Source organism: Artemia sp. Qi Xiang Cuo, chromosome 10 (assembly GCF_049724085.1).
Source record: "Artemia sp. Qi Xiang Cuo chromosome 10, ASM4972408v1, whole genome shotgun sequence".
In the NCBI taxonomy this organism is placed as follows: Eukaryota; Metazoa; Arthropoda; class Branchiopoda; order Anostraca; family Artemiidae; genus Artemia; species Artemia sp. Qi Xiang Cuo.
Window position 1 is genome coordinate 52,762,348 of NC_142803.1, and position 14,674 is coordinate 52,777,021.

Here is a 14,674-nt window from a genome sequence, read left to right on the forward strand (position 1 = left end):
ACACACACACACACACACACACACACGTTATAGATTTTCCTTATATTTTTTCCGTTCAATTGAAAACGAGGATTTCTGTTAAATAAATAATTGTTATACCTTTTAAAATAGCTTTACGGGGTTTGAGGGGCGCTGTCGTTTTATTACGTGTGATTTTTTATTTAAATTGTGTTAGTTAAAAAATCGAGGAGTTCTGTTAAATAAATAATTTTTATATTTTTTTACTTTAAATTGAAATCGAAGATTTCTGTTAAATAAATAATTATTATACCTTTTAAAACAGCTTTACGGGGTTTGAGGGACTCTGTCGTGTTATTACGTGTGATTTTTTCTTTAAATGGCGTTAGTTAAAAAACCGAAGATTTCTGTTAAATAAATAATTTTTATTTTTTTTAAGTTAAATTTAAATCGAGGATTTATGTTAAATAATTAATTGTTATACCGTTTAAAATAGCTTTACGGGGTTTGAGGGACTCTGTTGTTTTATTCCGTGTGATTTTTTCTTTACATGGTGTTCGTTTAAAAAGCGAGGATTTCTGTTAAATAAATAATTGTTATAAATTTTAAAATAGCTTTAAGGGGTTTGAGGGACTCTGTTGTTTTATTCAGTGTGATTTTTATTTAAATGGTGCTCGTTCAAAAAGCGAGGATTTCTGTTAAATAAATAATTCTTCTATTTTTTAAGTTCCATAGAAATATAGGATTTCTGTTAAATAAATAATTGTTATACCTTTTAAAATAGCTTTACGGGGTTTGAGGGAATCTGTCGTGTTATTACGTGTGATTTTTTCTTTTAATTGTGTTCTTTCAAATTTAATCGAGGAGTTCTTTTAAATAAATAATTATTTTATTTTTTCATTTAAATTTAAAGCGAGGAATTCTGTTAAATAAATAATTGTTATACCTTTTAAAATATCTTTACGGGGTTTGAGGGGCTCAGTCGTTTTATTACGTGTGATTTTTTATTTAAATGGTGTTAGTTGAAAAATCGAGGATTTATGTTAAATAAATAATTATTATATTTTTTTACGTTCAATTGAAAGCTAGTATTTATTTTAAATAAATAATTTTTATATCTTTTAAAATAGCTTTACGGGGTTTGAGGGACTCTGTCGTTTTATTCGGTGTGATTTTTTCTTTAAAAAGTGTTAGTTCAAAAATCGAGGATTTCTGTTAAATAAATAATTCTTTAATTTTTTACGTTCAATTGAAAGCGAGGATTTCTGTTAAATAAATAATTGTTATAACTTTTAAAATAGCTTTACGGGGTTTGAGGGTCTCTGTCGTGTTATTACGTGTGATTTTTTCTTTACACGGTGGTAGTTCAAAAAGCGAGGATTTATGTTAAATAAATAATTATTATATTTTTTACGTTCAATTGAAAGCGAGTATTTCTGTTTAATAAATAATTGTTATATCTTTTAAAATATCTTTACGGTGTTTGAGGGGCTCTGTCGTGTTATTTAGTGTGATTTTTTATTTAAATGGTGTTAGTTAAAAAAGCGAGGATTTAAGTTAAATAAATAAATATTATATTTTTTACGTTCAATTTAAATCGAGGATTTATGTTAAATAAATAATTATTAAATTTTTTAAGTTCAATTGAAAGCGAAGATTTCTGTTAAATAAATAATTGTTATACCTTTTAATATAGCTTTTCTTGGGTTGAGTGACTCTGTCTTGTTTTTTAGGTTTTATATTTCTTTTAATTGCTTTCGTTAAAAAAGAGAGGAATTATTTTAAAAACAAAAATATTATAATTTTTAAGTTAAAATTAAATAAAGGATTTAATTTAAAAAAAAAAATTTTATAACATTTAAAATAGCTTTACGGGGTTTGAGGGGCTCTATCATTTTATTCCGTGTGATTTTTTCTTTACATGGTGTTCGTTCAAAAAGCGAGGATTTCTGTTAAATAAATAATTCTTATATTTTTTCCGTTCAATTGAAAGCGAGGATTTCTGTTAGATAAAGAATTTTTATACCGTTTAAAATAACTTTACGGGGTTTGAGGGACTCTGTTGTTTTATTCGGTGTGATTTATTCTTTACATGGTGTTCGTTCAAAAAGCAAGGTTTTCTGTTAAATGAATAATTGTTATAACTTTTAAAATAGCTTTACGGGTTTTGAGGGAGTTTGTGGTTTTCTTCAGTGTCATTTTTTCTTTACATAGTGTTGTTTAAAAAAGTGAGGAGTTCTTTTAAATAAATAATTGTTCTACATTTTAAAATAGATTTACGGGTTTTGTGGGTCTCTGTAGTCTTATTCAGTGTGATTTTTTATTTACATGGTGTTAGTTAAAAAAGCGAGGAGTTATGTTAAATGAATAATTATTATATTTTTTACGTTCAATTTAAAGCGAGGATTTCTGTTAAATAAATAATTGTTATACCTTTTAAAATAGCTTTACTTGGTTTGAGGGTCTCTGTTGTTTTATTCCGTGTGATTTTTTCTTTACATGGTGTTCGTTCAACAACCGAGGAATTATGTTAAATAAATAATTATTATATTTTTTCTGTTCAATTGAAAGCAAGGAGTTCTCTTAAATAAATAATTGTTATACCTTTTAAAATAGCTTTATGGGGTTTGAAGGACTGTGTTGTTTTATTCCGTGTGATTTTTTCTTTAAATTGTGTTCGTTTAAAAAGAGAGGATTTCTTTTAATTAAATAAATGTTATACATTTAAAAATATCTTTAAGGGGTTTGATGTACTATGTGGTTTTAATCAATTTTATATTTTCTTTACATGGTGTTAGTTAAAAAAGCGAGGATTTTTTTTAAATAAATAATTGTTATAAATTTTAAAATTGCTTGACTGGGTTTGAGGGACTCTGTCTTTTTTTTCATTGTTATTTTTTCTTTAAATGGTGTTATTTAAAAAAGCGAGGAGTTCTGTTAAATAAATAATTGTTATACCTTTTAAAATAGCTTTACGGGGTTTGAAATAGATACCGAGAGTTCAATGACTCTTCCCCGCAATGACTTCCAAGGGTTTATGACTCCTCCCCACAATGAATTCAGATGGTTTTAGGGCTCATCCCCCATAGCCATAACTCCATTCATCCTTGAGCGAAGGTATAAAAGTTTGATGAAGTTTTTTTCTACTTAACAACTACATTAATAACTTACAAGATGATTGGACTGTATTACACAGAATTTATCAGTTTGAAAAAATCATCTTGTGGTGTTATATTTGAATGTGCATTTTTTTTTTGTCTATGGAACTCGAAGAAATTGACTGTTATCATTGGCTAGTGAACTATAACATGTTTGAGTATGATAAAAGCTTGTGGAGCACTATATTATGTTATAAAAACAGACTTGGATTCTATAATAGAGTCATGACACCCCTTAAAAATGTGGGTCAGGAGCTCAGAAATTTTCAAAAGGAAGTTAGTGAGATATGCAGATTTTTCGGGGTTTAAGCACTCTACTTAAAGGGCAATGTACCTACAGATAAAGTTTTAATTAAAAAGTGTGATCATATGATTCCACTTTTCAATCTATAAGAGTTTAAGTGTCCTAAATTTGAAGGGGGTTATCACTGTCCTGAAGACGAGGTTAGGCTCTTCGCACAGTGGATACCTAAGAACATACCTGATCGTGATAAATCCATAAGACATGGTAAAAACTATTCTATATCATGAGACCATCGTTTATGGATGTTTAAGAGTGAACTCTAAGTACTAATTTTTATGTAAACATTTTTTGTTGTGTTTTTTTTTCTAAAAAAAAAAATATCTTAATACGTTTAAGCAATAAATATCTTTAAGCTTAACACGTCTTTATTCTTTAGAATAGTTCTATTTTTTTCATTAAATTGTGAAGAAATTGTAAGTAACAATCGCTTTCTTGAATTCGCTTCCTGGACACAATACAGATATTTAATTCGAGAAATCATGATAAAATTGCAAGTAAGTAATAAACTCTTTATTGTTTTGATATTTAATTCAAGAAATCCCATGAGTTGAATTCAAGAAAGAGTTTGCTACTTACGATACTTTGATTTTGTCAATGCTATCCCAAGTATCTGTCAATAGATTTCGATAGAGAATTTATTCATTTTTATACCTAGATTTTCTCTATGTTAACGTATCTATCCAATATATGATGTATGTAAATTCCTTTTCTTACATCTCCGATGTTTTAATAGACATTCTAAACGTTTGATATGCTAGCTTACTCTAAAAATAATGAACACATAACAATGTAAGGTATAATATATTTTTAATGAAATAATGTCATGTAGAATTGAACAACTTTGGACATTTTGAATCTGTTCCATAAAATGCTTCACCATGTACTCTCTTGATAGTATAGCTATTGTCTTCTCTTAGTTCGTAATCAGTAGAATAATCATTATTCCATTTTAAATCATACACAATTTTAATAGGTGTCTCATCGAGAGGGTCAATATGCTTTTCGTCGTTGGTATTATTTGATTCATTGACTGTTTGATCAATGGCAGTAACGTTTGCTGGTACTTCGTTTTTCATCGATTCATTTTTATATTCCTTGTTTACATTTTCTGACAATGCCCTTTTTATTTTTCTATCAATTTCACTGTCTATTATCACACTATTTTTTCACAGGTAACAGTTCTGGCACGTAGAAAGGATATGGTTTATGATATTAGTAGAAGAGTAGGCCTTTCTTTTCGTCTTTGCTTTCGTTTTAATGCTAATACCCGAAAGCTGGCGATATGGTTTAACACTGGGTAACATGTTACCACAAGCACTAGCAAGATGCCCCTCTTTATCAACTATTATTTTTATGTTGGCATTCTCCTTGAGTGTAATCATCTCTGGAGATCTCAATCTCGCATATCCACCATCATAAGAGTTGAATTTTTTTTGGTACTCCAAAGAAATTCAATTCACTACTGTCATTACAATGCACGCCGACGTTTCCGATAGTACTACTACTTGCACTTATTTCATAGATTAAATACTTCTCCTTGTCAGCAATCAATTCTACAATAACACTATCATGTGAACACACTTTCTTAAAATGCTTCATCTTCACTTTTTTAGAGATATTAATTATTTGTTTATAGTTCCACTGTGTAAAAAATACTGATTTAATACATGCAATAAACTAGGTAGTGTCGATAACCGGCCATAGAGCAATAGTGGGGAAGCCACATCGTGTCTCAGGGACAAGCATAGAGCACAATTCATTCAAGAAATTATGAAAATATTTGTAAGTAAGTAACAAACTCTTTATTCATTTCACCTCTTGGATATACAGTACAGATAGTTCATTCAAGAAATTATGAAAAAATCGCAAGTAAGTAATTTTTTTCTCTTATCACAAACAATTTTCACCTACCTACACGATGTAGAAATTTAATTCAAGAAATTAGGAACAAAATCTCAGTAAGTAGCAATCTCTTTCTTGAAGTCAACTCTTGGATACACAATACGGAAATTTCATTCAAGAAATTATAAAAATATTTGTAAGTAAGTAACAAGCTCTTTATTGATTTCACCTCTTGAATATACAGTACAGATACTTCATTCAAGAAAAGTGATTAAACACGTTTTGAAACTACATGCCATTTGCATGCCTTTCCTTGGCACCTTTCCAAACGAGTGGGGATCCCCCACTGGTTCCTACACATTGCAAAAAGTGAGCAGTACGAAAACTCCACGTTTTTAGCCAGACTGGTTTTTTAGACAACACCCATTTTTAGGGACCAATTAGAGACCGTGGAGGTTGCTCAATATACAAGAACCATGCACAGTCGACAGAGCTTTATTTAATCTTTTTAAGGTTACTTTAGCCGAGGTTCCGTGCGCGCACGTAACCTCGTCTAAATTATCCTTAATAAGTTACTTATAAGTTACTTACTTGCGATTTTTTCATAATTTCTTGAATGAAGTATCTGTACTGTATATCCAAGAGGTGAAATCAATAAAGAGTTTGTTACTTCCTTACAAATATTTTCAAAATTTCTTGAATGAATTGTACTCTATGCTTGTCCCTGAGACACGATGTGGCTTTCCCACTATTGCTCTATGGCCGGTTATCGACACTACCCAGTTTATTGCGTGTATTAAATCAGTATTTTTTACACAGTGGAACGATAAACACATAACTAATATCTCTAAAAAAGTGAAGATGAAGCATTTTAAGAAAGTGTGTTCACATAATAGTGTTATTGTAGCATTGAATGCTGACAAGGAGAAGTATTTAAACTATGAAATAAGTACAAGGGGTAGTACTATCGGAAACGTATGCGTGCGTTGTCATGACAGTAAGGAATTAAATTTCTTTGGAGCACCAAAAAAAGTCAACTCTTATGATGGTGGATATGCGAGATTGAGATTTCCGGAGATGATTAAACTCAAAGAGAATGCCAACATAAAAACAATAGTTGATGAAGAGGGGCATCTTCTTGCTAGTGCTTGTGGTAACAAGTTACCCAGTGTTAAGCCACATCGTCATCTTTCGGGTATTAGCATTCAAATGAAAGCAAAGAGGAAAAGAAAGGCCTACTCTTCTACTAATATCATACACCATATCCTGTCTTCGTGCCGGGACTGTTACCTGTGTAAAAATAGTGTGATAATAGACAGTGAAATTGCTAGAAAAATAAAAAGGGAATTGGCAGAAAATATCACTAAGGAATATAAAGATGAATCGATGAAAAACAAAGTACAAGCAAACGTTACTGCCATTGATCAAACAGTCAATGAATCAAATAATACCAAAGACGAAAAGCATTTTGAGCTTGTCAATGAAACACCTATAAAAATTGTGTATGAGTCAAAATGGAATAAAGATTATTCTACTGATTACGAACTAAGAGAAGACAATAGCTATACTATCAAGAGAGTATATGGTGAAGCATTTTATGGAACAGATTCAAAATGTCCAAAGTTGTTCAATTCTACATGACATTATTTCATTAAAAATATATTATACCTTACATTGTTATGTGTTCATTATTTTTAGAGTAAGCTAGCATATCTAACATCTAGAATGTCTATTAAAACATAGGAGATGTAAGAAAAGGAATTTACATACATCATATATTGGATAAATAGGTTAACATAGAGAAAATCTAGGTATAAGAATGAATAAATTCTCTATCGACATCTATTGACAGATACTTGGGATAGCAATGACAAAATCAAAGTATCGTAAGTAGCAAACTCTTTCTTGAATTCAACTCATGGGATTTCTCGAATTAAATATCAAAACAATAAAGAGTTTATCAATTACTTGCGATTTTATCATGATTTCTCGAATTAAATATCTGTATTGTGTCCAGGAAGCGAATTCAAGAAAGCGATTGTTACTTACAATTTCTTCACAATTTATTGAAAAGAACAGAACTATTTTAAGGAAAAAAGACGGGTTAAGATGAAAAATATCTTTTACTGAAATGTATTAACAGATTTTTTTTTGAGAAAAAAAAACAACAACAAATGTTTACATAAAAAAAATAGTACTTAGAGTTCACTCTTGAACATCCATTAACGATGGTCTTATGATATAGAATAGTTTTTACCATGTCTTTTGGATTTATCACGATCAGGCATGTTCTTAGGTATCCACTGTCCGAAGAACCTAACCTCGTCTTCAGGACGGTGATAACCCCCTTCAAATTTAGGTCACTTAAACTCTTCTAGATTGAAAAGTGGAATCCTAGGATCACACTTTTGAATTAAAACTTTATCTGTAGGTACATTGCCCTTTACGTAGAGTGCTTCAACCCCGAAAAAGCTACAAATTTCACTTACTTCCTCCTGAACATTTCTCAGTTCCTGACCAGCATTATTAAGTGGTGTAATCACTCTATCATAGAATCCCAGTCTGTTTATATGACGTAATGTAGTACTCCACAAGCTTTTATCATACTCAAACATGTTATAGTTCACTAGCCAATGATAACAGTCAATTTCTTCGAGTTCCATAGACAATAATAAAAATGCACATTCGAATATAACACCACAAAATGATTTTTTCAAACTGATAAATTCTGTGTCATACAGTCCTATCATCTTGGAAGTTATTAATGTAGTTGTTAAGTAGAAAAATACTTCATCAAACTTTTATACCTTCGCTGAAGGATGAATGGAGTTATGGCTATGGGGGATGAGCCCTAAAACCATCTGAATTCATTGTGGGGAGGAGTCATAAAACCCTTGTAAGTCATTGCGGGGAAGAGTCATTGAACTCTCGGTATCTATTTCAAACCCCGTAAAGCTATTTTAAAAGGTATAACAATTATTTATTTAACAGAAATCCTCGCTTTTTGAACGAACACCATGTAAAGAAAAAATCACACAGAATAAAACAACAGAGTCCCTCAAACCCCGTAAAGCTATTTTAAAAGGTATAACAATTATTTATTTAACAGAAACCCTCGCTTTTTGAACGAACACCATGTAAAGAAAAAATCACATGGAATAAAACAACAGAGTCCCTATACCCCGTAAAGCTATTTTAAACGGTATAACAATTATTTATTTAATAGAAATCCTCGCTTTTTGAACGAACACCATGTAAAGAAAAAAATCACACGGAATAAAACAACACAGTCCTTCAAACCCCGTAAAGCTATTTTAACAGGTATAACAATTATTTATTTAAAAGAAATCCTCGCTTTCAATGGAACAGACAAAATATAAGAATTATTTATTTAACAGAAGTCCTCGCTTTTTGAACGAACACCATGTAAAGAAAAAATCACACGGAATAAAACAACAGAGGCCCTCAAACCCCGTAAAGCTATTTTAAAAGGTATAACAATTATTTATTTAACAGAAATCCTCTCTTAAAATTGAACTTACAAAATATAATAATTATTTATTTAACATAATTCCTCGCTTTTTGAACGAACACAATGTAAATAAAAAATCACACGTAATAAAACGACAGAGTCCGTCAAATCCCTTAAAGCTATTTTAAAATGTATAACAATTATTTATTTAACAGAAATCCTCGCTTTTTGAACGAACACCATGTAAAGAGAAAATCACACTGAATAAAACAACAGAGTCCCTCAAACCCCTTAAAGCTATTTTAAAATGTATAACAATTATTTATTTAACAGAAACCCTTGCTTTTTGAACGAACACCATGTAAAGAAAAAATCACACGGAATAAAACAACAGAGTCCCTCAAACCCCGTAAAGCAATTTTAAACGGTATAACAATTATTTATTTAACATAAATCATCGATTTAAATTTAACTTAAAAAATATAAGAATTATTAATTTAACAGAAATCCTATATTTTTTAACGAACACAATTTAAATAAAAAATAACACGTAATAAAACGACAGAGCCCCTCAAACCCCGTAAAGCTATTTTAAAAGGTATAACAATTATTTATTTAACAGAAAAACCACGCTTACAATTTAACTGAAAAAATATAATAATTATTTATTTAACAGAAATCCTCGCTTTTTGTACGAACACCATGTAAAAACAAAATCACACGGAAAAAAACGACAGAGACCCTCAAACCCCGTAAAGCTATTTTAAAAGGTATAACAATTATTTTTTTTAACATAAATCCTCGCTTTAAATTTAACTTAAAAAATATAATATTTTTTTATTTAACATAATTCCTCGATTTTTTAACGAACACAATTTAAACAAAAAATCACACGGAATAACACGACAGAGTCCCTCAAACCCCGTAAAGCTATTTTAAAAGGTATAACAATTATTTATTTAACAGAAATCCTCGCTTTAAATTGAACGGAAAAAAAATATAAGAATTATTTATTTAACAGAAATCCTCGCTTATTGAACGAACACCATGTAAAGAAAAAATCACACGGAATAAAACGACAGAGCCCCTCGAACCCCGTAAAGCTATTTTAAAAGGTATAACAATTATTTATTTAACATAAATCCTCGCTTTCAATTGAATGGAAAAAATATAAGAATTATTTATTTAACAGAAATCTTCGGTTTTTGAACGAACACCATTTAAATAAAAAATCACACGGAATAAAACGACAGAGCCCCTCACACCCCGTCAAGCTATTTTAAAAAGGTATAACAATTATTTATTTAACAGAATTCCTTGCTTTCAATTGAACGGAAAAATATAAGAATTATTTATTGAACAGAAATCCTCGCTTTTTGAACGAACATCATGTAAAGAAAAAATCACATGGAATATAACGACTGAGCCCCTCAAACCCCGTAAAGCTATTTTAAAAGGTATAACAATTATTTATTTAACAGAAATCCTCGCTTTAAATTGAACGGAAAAAATATAAGAATTATTTATTTAACAGAAATCCTCGATTTAAATTGAACTAACACCATGTAAAGAAAAAATCACACGGAATAAAACGACAGAGTCCCTCAAACCCCGTAAAACTATTTTAAAAGGTATAACAATTATTTATTTAACAGAAATCCTCGCTTTCAATTGAACGGAAAAAATATAAAAATTATTTATTTAACAGAAATCCTCGCTTTCAATTGAACGAACACCATGTAAAGAAAAAATGCATTTCCTATTCGTCGTTAGGCATTTTTCAAATTTATAACAAATTACCCGAGTTAACACCTCCTTGGGGCCCCCTAATTTGACTCCCCCCCGCCCGGCCCTCATAAATGGGGGGGGGGGGAACGAAGGGGACGTCAGATCCTATTTTAAATTGACAATACTTATCAAACATCACTTGTGTATTATACAGATCATATATCTCATTGCCCCTTTTTAAATGTTAATCAAATAATTCTGATTATAATGTCCGATTTTTTGTCTGCTTTTCAAAATGTTCGTATTTGGAAGTCTGTCAGTTAACACTAAGCTGTAAATTGGGTAACTCTCTCGCAATAACAATAGGCTTAGCAGTGATTAAATCTCATTGTCGGCGACAATTCAATCACATCAGAGTTGTGCAAATGGAAATTTCACTGACTTCCTCCTGAACATTTCTCAGTTCCTGACCAGCATTATTAAGTGGTGTAATCACTCTATCATAGAATCCCAGTCTATTTATATGACGTAATGTAGTACTCCACAAGCTTTTATCATACTCAAACATGTTATAGTTCACTAGCCAATGATAACAGTCAATTTCTTCGAGTTCCATAGACAATAATAAAAATGCACATTCGAATATAACACCACAAAATGATTTTTTCAAACTGATAAATTCTGTGTCATACAGTCCTATCATCTTGGAAGTTATTAATGTAGTTGTTAAGTAGAAAAATACTTCATCAAACTTTTATACCTTCGCTGAAGGATGAATGGAGTTATGGCTATGGGGGATGAGCCCTAAAACCATCTGAATTCATTGTGGGGAGGAGTCATAAAACCCTTGTAAGTCATTGCGGGGAAGAGTCATTGAACTCTCGGTATCTATTTCAAACCCCGTAAAGCTATTTTAAAAGGTATAACAATTATTTATTTAACAGAAATCCTCGCTTTTTGAACGAAAACCATGTAAAGAAAAAATCACACAGAATAAAACAACAGAGTCCCTCAAACCCCGTAAAGCTATTTTAAAAGGTATAACAATTATTTATTTAACAGAAACCCTCGCTTTTTGAACGAACACCATGTAAAGAAAAAATAAAATGTAATAAAAAAACATAGTCAATATACCCACTAAAGATATTTTAAACGGTATAACAATTATTTATTTAATAGAAATCCTAGCTTTTTGAACGAACACCATGTAAAGAAAAAAATCACACGGAATAAAACAACACAGTCCTTCAAACCCCTTAAAGCTATTTTAAAAGGTATAACAATTATTTATTTAACAGAAATCCTCGCTTTCAATTGAACAGACAAAATATAAGAATTATTTATTTAACAGAAGTCCTCGGTTTTTGTACGAACACCATGTAAAGAAAAAATCACACGGAATAAAACAACAGAGCCCCTCAAAACCCGTAAAGCTATTTTAAAAGGTATAACAATTATTTATTTAAAAGAAATCCTCGCTTTCAATTTAACTGACAATATATAATAATTATTTATTTAACAGAAATCATCGATTTTTGAACGAACACCATTTAAATAAAAAATCACACTGAATAAAACGCCAGAGTCCGTCAACTCCCTTAAATCTATTTTAAAAGTTATAAGAATTATTTATTTAACAGAAATCCTCTCTTTTTTAACGAACACAATGTAAAGAGAAAATCACACTGAATAAAACAAAATATACCCTCAAACCCCTTAAAGCTATTTTAAAATGTATAACAATTATTTATTTAACAGAAACCCTTGCTTTTTGAACGAACACCATGTAAAGAAAAAATCACACTGAATAAAACAACAGAGTCCCTCAAACCCCGTAAAGCAATTTTAAAAGTTATTAAAATTATTTATTTAACATATATCCTCTCTTTAAATTTAAATTAAAAAATATAATAATTATTTGTTTAAAATAAATCCTCGATTTTTTAACTAACACAATTTAAATAAAAAATCACACGGAATAAAACGACAGAGTCCCTCAAACCCCGTAAAGCTATTTTAAAAGGTATAACAATTTTTTATTTAAAAGAAAATCCTCGCTTTAAATTGAACGTAAAAAATATAATAATTATTTATTTAACAGAAATCCTCGATTTTTGTACGAACACAATTTAAAGAAAAAATCACACGTAATAACCCGACAGAGACCCTCAAACCCCGTAAAGCTATTTTAAAAGGTATAACAATTATTTTTTTTAACAGTAATCCTCGCTTTCATTTTAACGTAAAAAATATAATAATTATTTATTTAACAGAAATCCTCGGTTTTTGAACTAACACCATGTAAAGAAAAAATCACACGAAATAAAACGACAGAGTCCCTCAAACCCCATAAAGCTATTTTAAAAGGTATAACAATTATTTATTTAACAGCAATCCTCGCTTTCAATTGAACGGAAAAAAAATATAAGAATTATTTATTTAACAGAAATCCTCTCTTTTTGAACGAACACCATGTAAAGAAAAAATCACACGGAATAAAACGACAGAGCCCCTCAAACCCCGTAAAGCTATTTTAAAAGGTATAACAATTATTTATTTAACAGAAATCCTCGCTTTCAATTGAATGGAAAAAATAGAAGAATTATTTATTTAACAGAAATCCTCGCTTTTTGAACGAACACTATGTAAAGAAAAAATCACACGGAATAAAACGACAGAGTCCCTCAAACCCCGTAAAGCTATTTTAAAAGGTATAACAATTATTTATTTAACATAAATTCTCGCTTTAAATTTAACGAAAAAAAATATAAGAATTATTTATTTAACAGAAATCTTCGGTTTTTGAACGAACACCATGTAAAGAAAAAATCAAACGTAATAAAACGACAGAGCCCCTCAAACCCCGTAAAGCTATTTTAAAAGGTATAACAATTATTTATTTAACAGAAATCCTCGTTTTCAATTGAACGTAAAAATATAAGAATTATTTATTGAACAGAAATCCTCGGTTTTTGAACGAACATCATGTAAAGAAAAAATCACAGGGAATATAACGACTGAGCCCCTCAAACCCCGTAAAGCTATTTTAAAAGGTATAACAATTATTTATTTAACAGAAATCCTCGCTTTAAATTGAACGAAAAAAATATAAGAATTATTAATTTAACAGAAATCCTCGCTTTCAATTGAACGAACACCATTTAAAGAAAATATCACCCGCAATAACACGACAGAGTCCCTCAAACCCCGTAAAGCTATTTTAAAAGGTATAACAATTATCTATTTAACAGAAATCCTCGCTTTCAATTGAACGGAAAAAATATAAAAATTATTTATTTAACAGAAATCCTCGCTTTCAATTGAACGAACACCATGTAAAGAAAAAATGCATTTCCTATTCGTCGTTAGGCATTTTTCAAATTTATAACAAATTACCCGATTTAACAACTCCTTCGGGCCTCCGAAATTGACTCCCCCCCTCCCGGCCCTCACAAATGGGGGGGGGGGGGAACGAAGGGGACGTCAGATCCTATTTTAAATTGACAATACTTATCAAACATCACTTGTGTATTATACAGATCATATATCTCATTGCCCCTTTTTAAATGTTAATCAAATAATTCTGATTATAATGTCCGATTTTTTGTCTGCTTTTCAAAATGTTCGTATTTGGAAGACTGTCAGTTAACACTAAGCTGTAAATTGGGTAACTCTCTCGCAATAACAATAGGCTTAGCAGTGATTAAATCTCATTGTCGGCGACAATTCAATCACATCAGAGTTGTGCAAATGGAATACCTTTTTGCAAATTGAGTTAGCTTCTATTTCATAGACAAAATATTTGAATTCCTTTTATTCAAATCACCTATCAAGTTATCAAATAAAATATATGAAGTAGAAATCGGGCCTGTAAATTGTGTCAGAAAAACTTATCCTTCATAACACGTTATGCAAGGTTCAGAATACCACAGAAAGGATACCGTATGTGGAGTAACCACATGCAAATACAAGTTTCGAAAAAACTGGAATAGTGACAACAAAAAAATAATTGATATATATTAACAGCTAAACAAGACGCGCTGGTTTTTTAACATGGGCTTACCCTAAAAAGACATATATACCATGAACTAGAAATCTGGTAAATTGCGTCAGAAAAACTTGTTTAAATTGACAAAAGTATAAGACCATGTCTGGTTGGCCTAGAAACATATCCGGTTGGCCCGGAATGCGGGGGAGCTCTTTGAAAAGGTG